We start from the raw sequence: 16,787 nt of genomic DNA on the forward strand, positions 1-16,787 counted from the left end.
CTGTTTTTCTTAAAATGTTTATTTATTATTTAAAAGGCAGAGTAATGGAGAGGATAAATTCTATCTGCTGGTTCACTCCCCAAATAGCCAAAAGGATTGGTGCTTGACCTTAAATGGCCACAATAGTCAGGACTGGGTCAGGCTGAAGCCAGGAGCCTGGAACTCCTTCTGGGTCTCCAACATGGGTGGCAGGGACCCATGCTCTTGGACTATTTTCTGCTGTTTTCCTAGGCGCATTAGCAGGGAGCTGGGTCAGAAGTAGGGCTGCCAGGGCTTGAACAGATACTCACATGGGATGCCAGCATTGCAAGCAGTGGCTTACCCCCACTGCCTCATAATGCCAGCCTCTTAATTCCTCCTTAAGAAACTGGATTGTTTAGAGCAGTTTTAGCTTCAAAGCATAGCTAGGCAGAAAATACGTAGTTCCCAGGTGGGCCCTGCCCCACCCAGCACCAGAGTGGTGCGTTTGTTACCAGTGATAAAACACTGGCCTGTCCTCCTCACCAGTAGTGTTTGTCAGGGTTGACTTGGTGCTGTCTGTGTTTGGACTTCACAATGTTAGGTTATAGTGAGGAGTAGTTTCACTCTCCTAAAATCCTTTGTACTCCACTATGTCCTCCCCTTTTGTTGTAGTCCTCTTCCACGTAAACATTTTTCAGTCTCATCTTTCTGAAGATCTTAGTACAACCTTAATAATAGCTTTGTTTTCTTTGAGTACACAAAAGAAAAATCCAGTCAGTCACCTGGAATGAATGATGCAGTAAGTTGCTTAGCTGTTATTCACGTCTATTTCTAGCTTTATTCTAATATTGGTAACCCCCCTCCCTCCAATAAAACACTCTGTCATTAACATTTCTTTTTATTTTTTAAAAAATATTTTTTAGAAAATTTATTCAGAAGGCAGAGTAAGAGAGAGAAGAGAGAGATCTTCCATCCGCTGGTTCAATCCCCAAATGGCTGCACCAGCTGGGGCTAAGCTGATCCGAAGCCAGGAGCCAGGAGCTTCCTCCAGGTCTTCCACATGGGTGTGGGCGCCCAAGGACTTGGGCCATCCTCTACTGCCCTCCCAGGCCATAGCAGAGAGCTGGATCGGAAGTGGAGCAGCCGGGAGACTTGAATCAGCACCTGTATGGGACGTTGACCCTGCAGCTGGTGGCTTTACCTGCTGTGTCACAGCCCCTGGCACTAACATTTAACAGAAGCTGTTGCCCCTCCTGTGCAGAAAATTTTGCCCCTGGCCTCCCTAAGGGCTTCCAGGCATCAGCTGTGGGTGTGTACTTGGCCTCTCCTCTCTGCTGAACACTGGATTTCTACTCCTGAAGCGCAGGGGAACCTGTGACTTTAAAGGTACTGACAACATGTTTGAGGCAGAAGACAGGGACTAGAAACACAGAAAAGTGTTTTGGGGGTGAACGAGCTGGACCATCAGCATTCAGGGGTCGTGTGTGTTCTGTGGCTTCCAAGTTCTGGAGGGGAAATTCCCAGAGTGTGCGAAAGGGATTGAACCAGAAATGCCGATTCCTCAGGGGAAGGCTCCCGTAGAATTGAAGCTGGTTCATCCATGCAGAGTGTTCTTTGCTACCAGATCTTTTTTTTTTTTAATATTCATTGATTTTTTTAACAATATTTATTTATTTATTTATTTGAAAGAGAAAGAGCGAGAGACAGGGAGAGAGAACTTCCATCCTCAGGTTCACTCCCCACATGGCCACAACAGCCAAGGGTGGGCCAGGCCAAAGCCAGGAGTTTCATCCGGGTCTCCCATGCAGCTGCAGAGACCCAAGTACTTGGGCCATCTTCTGCTTTCCCAGGTGTATTTGCAGGGAGCTGGATTGGAAGTGGAACATCTGGGATTCTAATCAGTGCCCATATGGGATGCTGGCACTGCAGACAGCAGCTTAGTCTGCTGTGCCACAGTGCCGGCCCCACATCACCAGATCTTGGCTGAGCGTCCCCTGGGTTTCCAGCAAGGCCTCTGGATGCCTTGCACGACACAGAGGTGTGAGGAGCCATTCCTTCTCAGATGCCACCATGCGTCTCTGGCTCAACTCTGCTCTTTCCCACTTATTTACTTCAAATCTTTCTCTCGGCTATTTTAACCACATCTCAAGGGACAGGAGCCATGAAATCACAGCCTTGACATGCTGGTTACCTTTTCTCCTATCTCCTAAAGCACAGGTGTAACAATACAATGGTCATGTGCAAGGAGTGTGTGGATCCCTGGACGGGAACCCCAGTCTGGGTGATCACAACCTCCTAGGGTTGGAAGGAACCCCATAGTGTTCATGAATTCCATGTGTGTGTGGAAGCCCACGGAGGTTCCTTGTGCGTGGGCCATGTGGGCTCCCACTGCAAGTTGCTCCTGGGCCCCCAAGGGAAGGTTGCTTCCCTATGTCTCTGGGAACAAGGGAATCTGTGTAGACTGAGACCTTTGGGCCTGGGGGTTGAGAGACTAGGACTTAGTGATGTCTGAATAATTTGCATATCTCAACTATTCATTGAACACCTACAGGGGCTGTGTAGGCTCTAGAAATGACAGCTGGTGGCTAGACTGACAAGTGCCCCTTTTGGAAGCTTACAGTCTAGGGGGAATGAAACAGACAAGAGGGGAAAATAGGCAACAATCAGAGAATACTGTATAATAGAAGGTTTTCCAGGGAAAATGAAGAGGGGGGAGTGGGAATGCTCAGATGGGACCTTCAGGAGAGAATTGCAGAGGCTCAAGGGCACTGGCTGTAGGGAGAGTGTCCCATGCAGAGGGATGGCTTCTGCAACAGTTTTGGAAAACCTTTGGGAAGTACCAAGTCCATTGGGTTTGACTCAGGTGCAGAGAAGAGGATGAGGCAGAGCAGTTGATTGGACTTTTCTGGAGGCCTTGGGACATTTTCACCACTAAAAGGTGGTCACATCCCAGAACTCAGCCCAGGAAAAAGGCAGGTGGCAAAACAGACCAGAGCACAGGGGTGGTTGCTGTGTGTCGTGTTAGCGCTAAGCAGGGACTCAGTCTCTAAACCTCGGTAGGTCTGTGGAGTGGGGATCCAAGCAGCCATCCTTGCATACTGGAGGGTGTCTGCACCACACCTAGCTTGAGGCACGGGGTAACTAGTGTCCTCTTTCTCGCACCCCTGCAGCCTGTGAGACACTTCCTACTCTGAGGAAGAGAGAGTTGCGTGTGAGAAAGAAGTCACGATTTTCAAAGCTGGCATTTGGATCGTTCTGCTCTGTGCCATTCATCAAAGGAAGGCCGTGGGGACTGGCAGTGATGTTGGCTGGGTTTTCTAGGAGAGCGATTTTTTTTTTTGAGGAATGAACTTTTTTGATATTCAGCCTTCTTTCCAGAGGTCATTTCTGGGTGGAGTTCATCCAGTAACTGTAAACAGTGAGAGGGAGGCATTTGTCAGAGGGAACAAATGTATGGTTGTAACAAATGACTCCAGAAGAACATATGTAGTTTCCTGCCTTCAGATTTCTTTTGATTAGAAAATGTCTTAAAATTTAACACTTGTACATGTTAAAGTTTAAAAATATATCATGAAAAATGAGCCTCCTGTTTCTGACTGGCAGGCCCTCATTTTCCTCCCCAGAGACAATCAGTGTCCTCCCTCCCTCCTTTCTCTCTCTTTCTTTCTCTCTTTCTCTCTTTTTCTTTTTCTCTCTTTTTCTCTTTCTTTCTCTTTCTTTCCTTCCTTCCTTCCTTCCTTCCTTCCTTCCTTCCTTCCTTCCTTCCTTCCTTCCTTCCTTCCTTCTTTCTTTCTTTCTTTCTTTCTTTCTTTCTTTCTTTCTTTCTTTCTTTCTTTCTTTCTTTCTTTCTTTCTTTCTCTCTCGCTCTCTCTCCCTCCCTCCCTCCCTCCCTCCCTCCCTCCCTTCCTATGTTTTATTTTAATCGAAATGCAGAGTCAGAGAGAGAGAGACAGAGATTCCATGCACTGATTCACTCCCCAAATGACCAGAACAGGCATTCGAATTGGGCCAGGCCAAAGCCAGGAGGTTCTTCCAGGTGTCCCACATCGTTGTAGAGGCCCAAATACTTGGGCCATCTTCTGCTGCTTTCCCAGGTGCATTAGCAGGGAGCTGGATCAGAACTGGAGCAGCAGGGACCCGAACCGGTGCCCACATGGGATGCTGGTGTCAGAGGCAGCCACTTAACCTGTTATGCTACAATGCTGGCCCCCAGGATTCCATTTTCTTATGGATTCTGTCAGATTTCAAATATGCATACGTGTAGGCATCATATGTGGTTTTTGAAAGGTACTGCTTTTTTTTTTTCAAAGATTTATTTATATATTTCAAAGAGTTATACAGAGAGAGAGCGAGAGCGAGGTCTTCTATCTGCTGGTTCATTCCCCAGTTGGCTGCAACAGCCGGAGCTAGGTCAATCGGAAGCCAGAGTTTCTTCTGTGTCTCCCACGCGGGTGCAGGGTCCCAAGGACTTGGGCCATCTTCTACCACTTTCCCAGCCCATAGCAGGTAGCTGGATTGGAAGTGGAACAGCCGGGACTCGAACTGTTACCCATATGGGATGCTGGTGCTGCAGGCTGCAGCTTTAACCCGTGACGCCACAGTGCCAGCTCCGAAAGGTACTGCTTCCTTAAATGGTTGTATGTATGGCAGCTGCTTCAGTGTTGGGGAAAAGAGGACAATATAGAAAGAAGACAGGATGTTCCTTTCTGAGCACTAGTAAATTGGGGAGCTCATGGAAATAATCCACATCATTTTTGTGGGATAAAAAAATAATATGCACAGTAAAATCGAGCTAATTCCTGGGGGTGGGTGTTTGACTCCTGCCTTCCATAGTGGAGTGCTTGAGTTCAATGCCTGGTTCCAGCCTCCCGCTAAAGAAAACCTTGTGATGGTGGCTCAAGTGATTGGGTTCCTGCCACTCCCATGCCTTACCTTGGCCTCAGCTGGAGGCCACTGTGGGCATTTGGGGAGTCAACCAGCAGACAGGAGCTCCCTCCCTCTCTGCCTGTCAAATAAATCAAATATATTTTTTAAAATGAACTAAGTCTTTAAATAGAGACAGAATGTTTTGAAATAAAATGAGACCTTGACTTTTTGTTTTTTTTTTCACCTTGTATGAGGATATTTCAAAAAGTTCATGGAAAACAGAATGAAAAGTGTGAGTTTATTTTGGTACAAAACCGATTTTCAAGTCTATGCATACTTTTTTTCATAGTATGCATTTTTCATGTGTTAGGGGAAAAAGTGTTGTGCCAAACAATTTTTTTTGCACCAAATGAAACCATACTTCTTATTCCATTTTCTACGAACTTTTTGAAATGTTCCTGTCTACCTTAGGGGAGTTGTTGGAAGTCCTCTGTCTCCCCCATGACCTGAACGTATCAGGAGTCTGTGAGCATTGTCTCCTCGGCACCTTCACCGTGGCCAGTGCAGCCCTAGCAAGGACTGAGTAGGGATGGGCCTGGTCTTAGGAGCTGTCCCCAGCATGTGGGCAGGTCCCACTGGTGTAAAGTAGGCACTGTGTGGCCAGTGAAGACCAGATCCTAATCCAGTTGTCATGGTGAGCACCTCAGAGGTAGGCTGAGGGTGGTACCTTCTCAACAGGGAAGCAGCAGATGGCCTTGGGACATTGGCAGTAGAAGTCACCCAGGTGACAGTTGCACAGTTCCTGAGTTCACACCACCAACACACATCGTCTCCAGTGCCACTGCTGTGACCTCCCTAAATCCTGCCCAGGTCGCAGAGCTCTGGGGCTGCAGATTCAAGTGTGCTTTCTGCCTGGAGCCACACTAGCATGAGCATGCTCAGAGCCACACATCCCTGCCGGGAGTTGTGGCACCAGCCGGAGAGGCATCACCCAGCCCTTAATTGCCACTCCACAAACTGCATCTCCCACACAACAAGAATCTGAACTTAGGAAAGGAGTGAGCACCTAGATTATAGGAGGCTTCCCATTGCTGTTTTCCTAATTCAAAAAGCTTATATGTTGTAAGATTTTCACAAAACCACATAAAGTTCCCCTTAAGGATAGGATTTTTCAGATTATAACATCTTTCTCACATAGATCTAATTTGATCCCTACAGCAACTCTTTGGGATAGTAGTGAGGAAAAAGGAATATTATCTATATTTTATAAAGGCAAAACTTGAGTCTCAGAATAGCCCAGTCCCATAACAGTTTCACAGAGGAAGTTTGCCATTGTTTGCAGTGGGGGTCTCCCTAACACCAGCTGTGCAATGGGCATTGAAACAATGAGGGCTTCAGGGTCAGACAAGTTTGGGAAACAAATCCATCTTGTTGGAACCCCTATAAAGTACTTATTTAATTCTGTGCCTCCCAAACTTCTTTGATCATTGGCCCTCCCCTGCCCCTACTTGGTAATACCTAGTAACACAACTTCGTATAACACTGAGAAACCCAAGTATATACCATTACCATGACAAGAACAGAACTTTTTTTTTTTTTTTTTTTAAGATTTATTTACTTGAGAGGCAGAGTTACAGAGAGTGAGAGGGAGAGACAGAAAGGTCTTCCATCTGCTGGTTCACTCCCCAAATGGCCTTAACGGCCGGAGCTAGACCAATCCAAAGCCAGGAGCTTCGTTCAGTGTCCCACGCAGGTGCAGGGGCCCAAGCCATCAGCAGGGAGCTGGATTGGAAGAGGAGCAGCCAGGACCTGCACCCATATTGGCCACAGGCATCAGCTTTACTAAGCATGTCATGGCTTAGGCTCCAAGAATAGAACTTTTTAGTAACTATTTTAAAGAAATGCATTTCTGTGAGTTTCTGCTATTTAAAATAATTTGGAGTCTGCTGTTGCACACGTGGCTGTCAGTGAACAATATTCCCAGATTCATGGAGCCGTCTTCAGGACACTCAGGGAGGCGATGCAATCTTCTTTGGGTTGCAACTTGCTGGTTCTGTGACGACCAGATTACTCCCCCTTTAGAAACATCAGATTTCTCTGTCTGAAAATGGCATTCTGTTATTCCTGTTTCACGGTTCTGGCAGGGTGAGCTACTCACATCCAGCACCCGACACGGTGCCTGGTGCATTGCAAGTGTTCAGACAATACTAACTCTAATTATTAGCTCATGAGCTCCAGGCAGATCTGCTGTTCGGAAGGTCCGGTGCTCTCAGTGCCGGGGGCAGCCATGGGCAAGGTCTGGAAATACTCTCGGATGCCATCAAGATTTGATTAAACTTGGAAAAGTTATAGCTGGCTAGTGGGTCTAATACTATATAGCCGGAGGACAAAAATGTACCTGATTATGTTAGTATCCAAGGGCTGTCTTTAAAAAGTGCCACAACCTGAGCGGCCGAAGCGACAGCAACGTGTTGTGGCACCCTGCTGGGGTCAGAAGTCAGATGTGGGCTGGGTCGGGTCCTCCGAGGGCTGTGGGGAGAACACGTCTGTGCGTCTCCTAGCTCCCTGAGGCTTGTCGGTCATCTGATGGCATCTCTGCCCTTCCCATGGTGTTCTCCCTGGGTGTCCAGAGTTGTCCTTTTCATAAGGACACTGGTCATGAGATTGGGGCCCACCGTACAGCAGTGTGACTGGATCCTAACTGAGTGCATCTACAAGAACCCGATTTCCTTGTAAGGTCATGTTCGGAGGTGCTGGGAGTTAGGACTTCAACATGGGATTATTTGGAGGACACAGTTCAATCTACAGCACCGATACGGTCACTCAGTAAGAATGTGCAGGAGAGATTTGGTTAAACATGACTTGTGGAATTTTGTTGTACTTTTTTTCTTAAAGCTACCTTTTTTTTTTTTTTTCCCAATTGCCCTTATTAAGGTGTGGTACACACAGAACAGAATGCACCCATTCTAAGTGTACGGTTCAGTGAGTCTTGACAAACACGTGCCCTTGTGCTACCTACCGCTCCACCCCGGTGCAGGTACAGGTCCTTTCTACCGCCTTAGAAAGTTTCCTCCTTTGAGACCCCTTCCCAGGCCCCAGGCCATTACAGACCTACATCCTGCCACCATGGATGAGCTGTGCTGGGCCTTTTCTTGAGTTTCATGTGAATGCGGTACAGCATATACAGTGTTGTGTGTTGGCTCTTCGGCTTGTGTCTGCTTTCTAAGTGAACTGTGGGTACATAACAATCTAGTCTTGGAATTTCTTTTTCTTTTTAAGATTTATTTTTATTTATTTGAAAGAGCTACAGAGAAAGGTAGAGCCAGAGTGAGAGGTCTCCCATCCACTGGTTCACTCCCCAAATGGCTGCAATGGCCAGAGCTGAGCTGATCTGAAGCCAGGAACCAGGAACTTCTTCCAGGTCTCCCACGTGGGTGCAGGGGCCCAAGGACTTGTGCCATCTGCTGCTGCTTTCCCAGGCCATAGCAGAGAGCTGGATCGGAAGTGGAGCGGCCGGGACTCAAACTGGTGCCCAAATGGGATGCCGGCACTGTAGGCCAGGGCTTTAACCCGCTGTACCACAGCGCCGGCCCCTGATGTTGCTAATGATAAGTCCAACCCTTAGGTTCTGTTGCTATTACAGCACGATCATTGTTTTCTCACCATGCCCATGGCCCTCTGTTTGTCATCTCATACCCTCTGATGGGCTCTGTGAAGGCTGCTTTTCCCCATTTATAAAAGGGGCAACTTCACAGGGCTTCTTTTTAAAAATAAATAAATAGGGGTGGGTATTGTGGCACAGGGATTAAGCCACTGGGTGGGACACCCACATCCCATATCAGAGTACCTGCTGGAGTCCCAGCGCCTCTGCTTCCAACACAGCTTCCCTAGGAGGCAGCAGATGATAGCTCAACTGCTTGAGCCCCTGCCACCCATAAGGAAGGCCTGGGTAGAGTTCTGGGCTGCTGACTCCAGCCTGGGCCAGCTCCAGCTGTTGTGGGCATTTGGGGAGTGAACCAGAGGATAGAAGATTCTCTCTCTCTCTCTCTCTCTCTCTCTCTCTCTCTCTCTCTCACACACACACACACACACACACTGTCCCTCTGCCTTTCAGATCAATCGATCTTAAAAGAGAATAAAGTTTTGTTTACCACTACCTGCCTGCAAAATGGGTTTACGAAAGGGAAATTTGAGTTTTTCATCAAGGTTGGCACTTAGGAGTATTGGAGTGTGCGCCCTGCAGGTATTTTCAGGGGAACATCATAAAGTCCTGGACAATATGAAGTGGGATAGTGTGCAGGGGGTCTGGCACATGGTAAGTGCTCAGAAGGCTGCCTCTCATGACCCCCTCCTGTGACCATGTAGACTCTGCACCCTCCAGGGCTCTGGATGGCACCTCCAATGCTAGGGAGAGGTGGGCCTGACCCTCTCTAGCCCCCCAGCTTGCGGTAGCTCTGCCTTTTTCTCCCTCTCATGTGCAGCCAAAATCTCGGCTGCCTCTGGGGAGCACTCCGCCAGTGACTCCTCTTCCTCATCTTCACAGCGTGGGACGGCTTACTGAGTGCAAGAAGCAGGTGCATGCAGGAGCACTTGAACCTGGCTCTCTGAACTTCCAGACTGTGGGAAACCAAGGGGAGGTGCCAGCCAACTCGGAGGTAGTTAATGTTGTACATATTCAGAGCCCATCTCAGCCTCTCCAGTACCAGCCAAGCTGGAGTGAAAGCTTGTAGTGAACATAAATTGAAAGTTAATCATCTTAGTCTCTTACATGCAATCAAATATTGTGGAGCTAACCTATGGATTTGACCGACAGCATCATTTTAGCAGTTATTTTTAGTTTTTGTTTTCTTGGTTCTAATTTGTCATGTTTTCCTTCTTCCCCATCCTTCATATCACTTTAGAAGTACACCATGAATTAAAGTCAATTAGTGTGAGTGTCGACATCCACCTCAAACTCAGTCTCTTAAAGTATCTTCCTATCAATCTTGAAGAAGTGGTAATTTCAGCTTAAGTGGCAATTAGAAAGCCATGATTACCCTTAATAGCCTCCACGGGGGTACCTCAGGTCACTGGAGTGGAGTCCTGACACGTGCTGTTCGTCATCAATACTTTGGGTGGGATGGCTGCTGACGTCCGCAGAGTTTTGCAAGGTTACCCTGGCTCCACTTCCTTCTGGGGAGAGAAAATGCAAGGGGACTTCTGGGGAAATGGGATTGAAAGATGGGCTTTGAGGCAGGCTTTGGGCTTAACAGTTAAGCCACTGCTTGGAACACACACATCCCGTGTCAAAGTTTGGGTTTAAGTCCCAGCTCCACTCTTGATTCCAGCTTCCTGCTGATGGGCACCATAGGACACAGCAGGTGATGGCTCAAGTAGTTTAGTCTCTGCCACCAGTGTGGGAGACCTGGATTCAGTGCCCAGGTTCTGGCTTTGGCCTGGCCCAGCCCTAACCACTGAAGGCATTTCCAGAGTGAACCAGTGGGTGGGAGCACTCTCTCTCTCTCTCCTCTCCCCCTCTCTCTCCCTCCTTCTCCTTCTCTCTCCCTCTCTCCCCCTCCCTCTTACTCCCTCTCTCTCTCTGTGTCCCTCTTTCTCCCTCCCCCCCATATTGCTCTCTGTCCTTCCTCTGTCTCTCAAATTAAAAATAAATGTTAATGCCAAAAAATTTTTGAAAGCCATGCATAGTGTTTCCATAATGTGCATTTACCAAGAACTTTTTGCAGACCCCTCATAGCTGGGCACCGTGCTGGCTGGCTGCTCTTGGCTGCGGGCCCCAAGCGAGCCACCCAGCCATGAGCAGCCTCAGCTTCACTCTTTCCTGAAATGATCAGGAAACAGCTCTTTTCCATCCCTGAAATAATTTGCTATTCATTTTCAGAATGCTAATGTGCAATTTCTGTTTCGAAGCTTCTAACTCAAATATGGTTCTGTATTATGGGATTAACATTAATTTAGTTAAGAGTATTGTCAGATTTGACATTGAGGACATATTCATGCTAATTAGAACAGGTACAGTGAATAGGCTCTCACTAGAGCTGTCTCATTAAGATTGAACTGAATTGATTTTGATGCATTCTTACAGATTTTTAAATTGAGAATAACAAATGACAGCAATTGGCTCCAAATATATAGACTTTTATTTAGAGCAGCCACAATTATTTTTTTTACATTTCAGGTATGCTAATTTCTTACCTCCTCCTCTCTCTCTCTTTATTATCACCCAACTAAATTATATTAGTGTAGCTGAATATAGCTTTAGAAAGAGAAGTGATAATCATTGCTTAATTTTGTTAACATTTTAATATCCATATACCCAGTACATGAAACAGGATATCAAGTACATTAGCACATAAAATAATTCTGGTGATGGAATTTGAGCCTTATATAATTCGTAGAGTGATATTAATACTTAGGGTCCTCTTTAAATGGTGAAAAACAGGCCAGAAAGTTGAGTGCTATTATTATTATTAACTTCTTTTGATTGAGTTTAGAATTTTCATTAGAAGGCCAATACATTTTCTTTTTCTCTCTTTTTTCTTTTCTTTCTTTCTTTGAGAGAGAGAGAAAGAAAGAAAGCTTTCATCCACTGGTTCACTCCCCAAAAGCCCGCAAAAGCCAGGACTAGTCTGAGTAAAGCTGGAGCCAGGACTCTATCTGGGTCTGTCCCATCAGGGACAGGAACCCAGCTACTTGTGCCGGCACCAGCTGCTGCCCAGTGGGAGTCAGGAACTGGACCCGGCACTGCCATCTGGAATATGGACATCCTGCTTGGCCAACACCCATCCCTCAGTGCACTTTCAAATGTAAGGATCTAGAGCACTTTTTAGTTTGCCTCAACAAAACACTTTCCATAAGCTACTGGACTGATTTAGAACCAAGTGGTTAATACAGGGACATCAGTCTCATGGCAGAGTCTTACCTTTTCCTCACTCGTCATTCCATGTAAGAAGCGGAGAGGAAGCTGGTCTGTGTTTCTGAGAGCCATTCCATTTACACAGGGATTCTTGAGGCGGGGATTAGTGAATGCCATCGTTAGACATGGAGTTTCTGAATACAGGTGAAAGCAATACTTGTGAGATTCAAACTTAATTAACAAAAGTCAGGCAATTGTCATCCACCACTGTCTTGATTGAGATAGTCTTATTGAAACAGCCTTTTGAGAAAAGCTGGAAAAATAATGAATTTACTACTTACTGTTTTAGGTGGTTAATATCAGAAGTTGATTTGTACACATTGTAGCTCAGCAGAGAAGATACTTCTTGTAAAGGTTAAGTTTCTAAGTATTGCATAGCACTGCATCCCATGCAGTGTGCAGGATGCTGGGACTTCACAAGTGCTGAGCCACTGGGAAACAGAGGGAGTAGGGGGGGAAAAAGGCGCTGGTGCATGAGGGTCCTTAGGAGCAGTTTGTCTCTTGTTTTGCTCAGCCCCACTCCACCTGCTTTGAGTCTATCTCCTGGAGCCTGAAGCAGTCCAGAGTCAGCCCCGCAGGGCTGTTTGGTGCCTTCTTGTCATTTTCTAATCCTTAAAAAATCTTATTTAAAAGGCAGAGAGATAGAGACAAACAGAGGTTGATCTTCCATCTGCTGGTTCATTCCCCAGATGCCTAAAAGAGCAGAGCTGGGCCTGGCTGAAGTCAGGAGGAGCCAGGAGCTCCGTTCAGGTTTCCCACATGGGTGGCAGGAACCAAGTACTTGAGTCATACCTGCTCCTCCCAGGATGTGCATTAGCAGGAGGCTGGACCAGAAGTGGAGCACCAGGACTTGAACCAGGCACCCCTATATGGGATGCAGCAAATTAACCACTGCATCCATCCACCTGTCCTTCCCATGGTTTGCAATCACAGCGTACCAGCATTCCTAACATCCTGCTTCCCAGAGTGTGACGGGCAACCCTAGAGATTCCTCTCCAGGGTTCCTTGTGGCACTGGAGCTCTGACCCTGCAGCGTGACAGCATCCACGTGTGTGTTCTGGGGAGTATTCACTGTCTTTTCACAAAATCCCTGTCACCTCTTTAGTGCTTGGTTTTCCTCCAGGTGACACCTGTGCCTACCCCTGACATTGCCAGGTTTGGTTTTTCTTTGTATTTGTTAGGTGGGATGGGGAGGTGATGAATCAGAAAGCATTTGAGGGCCCTGAGGGATGGGTCAGTGAGGTCACAGACTGGAAGGAGATCAGAGCACTCTGTTGTAAGGCCTTATGGACTTGCTTTATCATCAGTAGCGCTCTTTATTCATTTTCTATTGTGTGCAAAAATAAAAACATATTTCATCGAGTACTGTGGGACTGCTTAACCCCTGATTTCACACTGATCATATTTATAGGCTTCCAAGGGGTGCCTACGATCTACTGCTTGTTATAACCATCTGTCTGTGAGCTTGTTGATTGGTGAGCCTTCCATGGGGGCTCGGGATCGACATTGTTCTCTGCTAACTAGGCTTCAGCCCCACTGTCTGCAGACGGCAGCGGCACAGGAAGTGGTCATTGCTGGAATGACCATAACAAATGGCTACTTGTGGGGAACCTGTTCAACCCTTCTCCCAATCCCCTCACAGCCTCCTGTCTCAAGGGTCCACTTGCAGGGGGATGGAGTAAGACCCTACCGTGGAATCAGCAGGAGGACCCCCCGACAAACACACACACACTAGAAACCGACCTTTTGGACACAGGAGCAGACACGTGGTCAGGAACATGAGGAGCTGGACTAGTCCCTCCTTCCTCCACCTGCACCCACGTCTTTCTGCCTGTCTCTTCCTGTGTCTCCTCTCTCTTCCTTTCCATCCATTTCTCTTCCACATCACTGTCCTTTTCTCACTTCCTGCTCCTCTTCTCTGTCTCATTTCTTTTCTTGGGATGCTCTGTCTCTTGCAGGTGTCACTAATCCTGATTTCCTTTCTCCCCAGGTAAAATTGCATTTACGTTCCTCGCTCTCCCACAGCCACGATTCTCTTGGCATTATAAATAGGTGCTGTGTCTTGGGTTTAAACAATCATCTGATAAAACTTAGCAGTACTCTTAAGATTACCAAAGGGCCAGCGTTGTGGCACAGTGGCTTAGGCTGCCACCCGTGACACCAGATGCCGTATTGGGAGTACCAGTTTGAGTCCCAGCTGCTGTGCCTCCCTGCTGGTTCTCCTGGGAAAGCAGCAGCAGATGACCCAAGTACCTGGGCCCCTGCCACCCACGTGGAGACCAGGATGAAGTTCCTGGCTCCTGGCTGTAGCCTGGCCCAGTCCTCACCATTGTGGCCATTTGGGGAGTAAGCCAGTGGAAGGAATAGCCCTATCTTTCTGTCTCTCCCCCTCGTCACTCTGCCTTTCAAATAAGATTGTCAAAGAAGTTGGGCAGCACATTTCGCTTCCCTGAGCAGGAATGCTCCAGCGCCGGGTCTTACACTGCCCACAGGCTGATGAAAGGCCTGTTTGCAGTGTCTGGGCAGACGCCACCAGATGGCCCCAGACGGAGAAAGCGTGTAGTGGGAGGACTCAAGTGTAGATCCCAGGGTGTTTTACTTCTAGCTTTAGATCAACTGTTTTGATCTTGGCCAACTAATGTAAATATTGCTGCTGCATTGTTCTTCTTTGCAAAATACGGTCTTGGCCTTGACTTCCTCCCTCTCTGGACCTTAGAAAAGACTTAAGGATTATTTATGATGGTTGATAAGGTTTTTAGAGGTCTAGACTCTCATAGGTAGCTACATCATATGCATAAGGCACTAGGTAAATACAAGATGTATTTTACTTCATGCATTTTCATTATTATAGCAAACTTTTCTTCCCATTGAGGTTAACCTTTAAAACGTTGGTTTGTTTTTCCATCTTGCTGGTGTATATTTGAAGCTATGTTCCTGAGAACACGGCTGCCTCCTTTAGTGTGACGATCGTAAGGAGGAGCTCAGTGCAATAAAATGGGCTAAGGAGAATGCCTGCCTCACCACCGTCTTTGGTGCTCATTCGAATGCCTCCTTCTTAATCTGAGTTTGCTCCTTTTTTTTTTAATATTTATTTGAGAGGTAGAGTTACAGAGAGGGTAGACAGTGAGAGAGGTCTTCCGTATGCTGGTTTACCCCCCAAATTGCCGCAATAGTCAGAGGTGGGCCAGTCTGAAGCCAGGAGCCAGGAGCTTCTTCCGGGTTTCCCACACTGGTGCAGGGGCCCAAGCACTAGGGCAGTGGAGACTGCTTTCCCAGGCACATCAGCAAGGAGCTGCTAACCTGAGCTTTCAATGCTGTCCCCCCACCTTCTCAAGCAAGAAGTATCATCACTCACTATCTTCTCCAGAGCATCCCGAGAAGCAAATCTGCTACTACCGGGGCTAGCAGGGCCTCTGTGGGCACCACAGGGATCTCCCAGCATCACTGGCCACAGGCGGCTCCCGGCAGACCTTGCTTCAGCCATGTCATGAGGAGCATGACCTCAGAGCCCATTCATTGGCCTGCAGCTTTGTTCTCTACCAGTTCCCATGAGCAGCTCCAAATGGGACTAAGGTACCTAAGGACCAGGATGACCCAAAGAGAACCAGTCTGTGTCTTCTGAGGATAGAGACCCCGTGAGTGCCAAGTGTCACCCCCCGAGTTTTTGGCAATCCATGACCTGCTGGTCCTGGTGTGCGAACACTGACACTACTCCCCTCCAATACCCCTTTCTTATTACCTGGTACGTCTTTTGGAAAAGATGGTGCTGATCCTGCTTAAGGGATTCTTTATTTTTAAAAAGCTTTGTTTTCTATCGCTAAACAGGTTCTTTCCCTTCCATAGTATACTCTCAAATAAGCTGCTCCCAGAGCACAACGATATTTTAGAACAGTAAATAATGCTCCCATAAAATGATACTAAGTAAAGAATCTGCCCAAAGTAGGTGTTCTGCTCATTAAGCACCGTATTTTATTGGCCATTTCCTCCCACCAGAGAAGGCAAATAAAAAGCAGTAGTTTTTAAAATTTCATCTTCCTAATCAGCTGGAGGAAATGGTGATTGTTACAAATTCTCACTGGGTTGGCTTCTCTTTCTGCACTCCCACTTTTGAATGCCTTTCAGTTCATGACCAGTCTTTCAACAGAAGTTTGAATTCCCATTGTGACCTCACATGCTAGATTTCTTCTTCTCTCTTCTCTTCTCTTCTCTTCTCTTCTCTTCTCTTCTCTTCTCTTCTCTTCTCTTCTCTTCTCTTCTCTTCTCTTCTCTTCTCTTCTCTTCTCTTCTCTTCTCTCCTCTCCTCTCCTCTCCTCTTCTCTTCTCTTCTCTTCTCTTCCTTCCTTCCTTCCTTCCTTCCTTCCTTCCTTCCTTCCTTCCTTCCTTCCTTCCTTTCTTTCTTTCTTTCTTTCTTTCTTTCTTTCTTTTAATGTTTCTTTTATTTATTTGAAGGCAGAGTGACACAGAGAGGGGGAGGGACAGAGAGGAAAATAAATTTTCTGTCTACTGGTTCATTCCCCAGATGGCTGGGGTTGCTGGGTCAGGCCGAAGCCAGGAGCCCAGAAGCCCATCTAGGTCTCCCATATGGGTGGCAGGGACCCAAGGACTTGAGCCATCCTCCACTGCCTTCCTAGGGTGCACATTAGCAGGGAGCTGGATCAGAAATCGAGTGACCAGGACTTGAACCAGGATTCTGACATGAGGTGGCAGCATTGCAAGTGGCAGCTCAACCTGCAGTCGCACAGTGCTTGCCCCACTAGCTTTCTTAAGATATTTGAGAAACTGGGGATGGCATTGTGGTGCAGTGGGTTAAGTCCCTGTCTGCAGTGTTGGTATCCCATATGGGCACCGTTCAATCCCAGCTGCTCTGCTTCTGATCCAGCTCCCTGCTAATGTACCTGGCAAAGCAGCAGAGAATGGCCCAAGTACTTGGGCCCCTGCACCCATGTGGGAGTCCCAGAGGACGCTCCTGGCTCTTGGCTTTGGCCTGGCCCAGCCTGGTCATTGCAGCCATTGGTGGTGGTGGTGGTGATAGGAGGTGACCCAGCAG

General features: G+C 47.3%; 1 protein-coding gene and 1 long non-coding RNA gene across 5 annotated transcripts in view; one reads left to right on the plus strand and one right to left on the minus strand.

The window, feature by feature from the left end:
• Nucleotides 1–16,787, plus strand: part of KCTD1 (potassium channel tetramerization domain containing 1) — a 217,301-nt gene that overhangs the window by 129,443 nt on the left and 71,071 nt on the right. The window lies entirely within an intron of this gene.
• Nucleotides 6,476–15,982, minus strand: LOC149123762 (uncharacterized). The gene is made up of 3 exons (XR_016214081.1): nt 12,022–15,982; nt 11,747–11,874; nt 6,476–9,999 (listed from the first exon to the last, which is right to left on the minus strand). It is a non-coding gene; the product is annotated as an uncharacterized LOC149123762 (long non-coding RNA).

The sequence above is a fragment of the Oryctolagus cuniculus genome, chromosome 10 (genome assembly GCF_051225735.1).
Source record: "Oryctolagus cuniculus isolate XC-2025 breed Fujian yellow rabbit chromosome 10, ASM5122573v1, whole genome shotgun sequence".
Lineage (NCBI taxonomy): Eukaryota > Metazoa > Chordata > Mammalia > Lagomorpha > Leporidae > Oryctolagus > Oryctolagus cuniculus.